Here is a 3,849-nt window from a genome sequence, read left to right on the forward strand (position 1 = left end):
TCAGGCAGATGGTATTGACATTATCCAGTTATCCCACTACATCGACTGCAGCATATGCTATACCTGTTACCTCAGTATTCAATATTTCCTCTTCATCTTACTCATATTAATAATATACTTTAGAGATAAACTCAGAAGGAAGTTTGAGGACAAGTTAGAATTTGAGAGAAACACAAAAACACAGTCAAACTATCATTCTAGCAACTGTTTATAGGAGATGGAGAAAAGAGGGAAAGAAAGTCATACTTTTTGAGTTATGATAAAAAAAAAAACTCTGGTATGTTAAGCACAAATGCTGCTTAGACTGGAGGAAAAGGTGGAGGTATTCAGAAAAAAAAATAGAGAAATCCCAGAGTTTCTGATAATGTCTGCTTAGACAAGAATCCAAAATATAGATACCAATAAAGGGAAAAAGTGGTTATTTCCAAGCCACAGTAGTTATTTTAGAGGGTACACTCTTCCAGGCTCTTCTTTTCAAGAACAAAACAGTACTTATTTTAGAGCACATCCTCTTCCAGATTCTTCTTTTCAAGAACAAAAAAATTGAACAAAGAGCATATGCATAGAAACAAAAATAAAATGCTGAAATTAAAGTTATGTAAGTTCCTGCCAAGGTACACATGTAATTATAATTTATCTCATCTCCAATTGAATTAAAATTCTGCTTTGATGCTCATGAGAATCAACATAGGCTAAATAAAATCAAGAATCTGAAACAAACTCTTGATTTTATACTTTAAAATATGTATAAATTTCTGAATGTCTTGCGCTCCATAACTTAAATGAAAACAATCACCAAATTCTAATATAATTAATAGTATACATGGAGTGACATATAAAGTTCTGTCTAGAAGAGTCTTTGGGAATTAGCAACAGAGAATTTCAGCTTTTGTTGAACTCAGAAGTGAATTAGGAAAGCAAAAACATCACTTTTTTCAAGTTGTTAAATAATCTCAATATATATATATGTATATATATGTATATATGTATATATATGTATATATATCATATAAGTAATTAATAATAATCTTTAAATTCTAGCACGTATACCCTCTGTATATTTACTACATCTAATTCGACTTGGGAAAGAACTATTCCAGACAATTGTTAAGTACAGATTTTTGCTGAACAGAGTCATATGTTTTCACATATTCTTTTCTATTTTCATTCACTTTCTTTATCGTCATGCTTCTTTTTTCCAATATCTATGAATAATCTAATGATTTAAAAGTGACAGTGATGGAGAACAATTCAGAAGTGACACACTTTCTCCTGCTTGGACTCACTGATGACCCAGGACTACAGCTTCCCCTCTTAACCATATTTCTCATCATCTACACCATGACCCTGGTGGGAAATCTGGGGATGATCCTGCTGATTGTCCTAGACTCATGTCTTCACATGCCCATGTACTTTTTTCTAGGTCATCTGCTCTTGTTTGTTTGTTTGTTTTTTTTACTCCACAGTTGTCAAGCCAAGAGTCATGACTGAGCTCCTAATAGGAGACAAGATCATTTCATGTAATTGGTGTGCTGCTCAGACATTCTTTTTTTAGCCTTTGCTTCTGTGGAAAGTCATAGACATGTTGGCATCGATGGCCTATGATCACTATTCAGCAGTGTGTAAGCCCTTGCACTATGCCACCACTATGACTCAAAGTGTGTCTGTCTTTCTATAAGTTCCTATACCTGTGGATTTCTGAATGTCTCCATCCACATTAGGGACACTTTCATTCTTTCCTTATATAGGTCTAATGTAGGGCATCACTTTTTCTGTGATATTCCAGCAGTCATGGTTCTCTCTTGCTCTGATAGACATGTTCTTTTTTGTTTGTTTGTTTGTTTTTGGTTTTTGGTTTTTGGTTTTTTGAGACAGGGTTTCTCTGTGTAGCCCTGTCTCCTGGAACTCACTTTGTAAACCAGGCTGGCCTCAAACTCAGAAATCTGCCTGCCTCTGCCTCCAAAGTGCTGGGATTAAAGGCGTGCACCACCACACCCCGCTTGATAGACATGTTCTTGAGCTGGTTTTTGTTCATGTAGTGGGCTTCAATATCTTTTTATTGTGCTGTCTTAGTTATTTGGATATCCTACATATTTATTTTTATCATAATCTTTAAAATGTAGTCAAGTTCTGGATATTGAAAGGCTGTATCTACTTGTGCCTCACACTTCACTGCAGTGTCTATTTTCTATGGGACTGGCATATTCAAGTATTTGCAGCCTAGCTCCAGTCACTCCATGTACACTGACAAAATCACATGTGTGTTCTACAACATGATCATCCCTATGCTGAATCCTCTGGTCTACAGGCATGTGAAACAAAGAAGTCAAGCGTGTGTTTGCAAAAGTTTTGCATGTGGCAAAAAAGCCTTAATGACTTATTTATAATGTTGTAAGGAAACTAATACTTATCATTTTTATTTTTCTTCCACATACAAATAAGTTCCAGAAGGGATTATCAGATTTCTGCATGTCAATGACATAAAAGTATGGAAAAAAGAAAAATATTGAGTTCAGGAGGTTTTGAGAATTTTTTTTTTCCTTTTTGACAATACTCCTTTGAAAAATATGTATATATTTTTAGTAGATGATTTATACTTAAAACCACTTCTCACATGTCAACTGGACATCACATAAGTACTCTGGTCAATGGACATTAAATGTTTCCCCAACTGTTTCTTCCTGAGTGTGGGATCTTTCCCACTTTCCTGGTCTTCTCTCCTTCTCCTGGTCTTGGAATTCCCCTTGTCCAACTACAAGAACTAGAACCACAAAGTTTCAAATGTACACCAAAATTGAATTATTTTTGCCTGAACGTCATAATTTCATCTTTCGTTCCTAGTTTCTCTATCATAGCAGAAATTCCTAGTTATATAGTGTCGAGATAATTCATTTCACATAACTTAAAAATTTAACTCTGAATCATCACATTCTAGTAAATAGAGTCTGTCAAATTTTCTATTGTATCTCCTAACTCTTTTTATCTGTTGGTGGTTTTGTCCCCTAAATAATCACTCTGGTTAGCACATGTTAGGGGGCCTTCCTCAGCATTTAAAAAAAAAAAACAAAATAAAAACATTTCTACCCAATTTATTTATTTATTTATTTATTTATTTATTTATTTATTTATTTAACTTTTAATATGTACAGTCCAGTCATTGCCCTCCTCCAGGTTTGACATCCCTCAGTTTCTCATTCCATTACTCTTCCCTACTGTCTGCAAGAGGATGTTCCCACATGCCAGGCCTCATCACTCCCTGGGGCCTCATGTCTTTTGAAGTTTAGATGCTTCTCATCCTGAGGACCCAGGCTCTGCTGTATATGTGTTCGGGGCCTCAGACCAGCTCATATAAGCTGCTTGGTTGGTGGCTCAGTGTCTGAGCGATCTCAAGAGCCCAAGGCATGACACTATTACTGATGCTATAGTATGCTTACAAACAGGAGCCTAGCCCTATCTGTGACAGCCATAAGCTAGGAGAAAAACAGATTTCCCACAACAAAAGAGGGAGTTGCTAAATTTTCTTTCAGAGAATAAGTTCTGAGAACATGTTTACAGGGATCTCAGAATCACATGGAAGAAGCCTATCTGGGTAAGAGCCTATCTGCCACATAGAGTAGCCAGTGACAAGGCTTTGATAGGAAGCCTGTGTTCCAGTGTGTAAACAAAGGAAGTGCATGAGAAAGTGATCAGAAGTGAAGCCAGAGGGGTAACCAGGACAAAAGTAACTGCAAATATAGCTTTGGCAATGTGGCATGTATTTATCATGGTATGAGGCCCTAGGTCCAATATTACACTCCCCTCACACACCCCGACCCCACACACACCACAAAACAAAGAAAGAAAGAAAGA

At 36.3% G+C, this 3,849-nt stretch overlaps 1 pseudogene; it reads left to right on the forward strand.

Moving 5' to 3' along the window:
* Positions 1 to 1,239: 1,239 nt before the first annotated feature.
* Positions 1,240 to 2,387, forward strand: LOC110286001 (annotated as a pseudogene).
* Positions 2,388 to 3,849: the final 1,462 nt, after the last annotated feature.

Source organism: Mus caroli, chromosome 19 (genome assembly GCF_900094665.2).
Source record: "Mus caroli chromosome 19, CAROLI_EIJ_v1.1, whole genome shotgun sequence".
Taxonomy (NCBI): domain Eukaryota; kingdom Metazoa; phylum Chordata; class Mammalia; order Rodentia; family Muridae; genus Mus; species Mus caroli.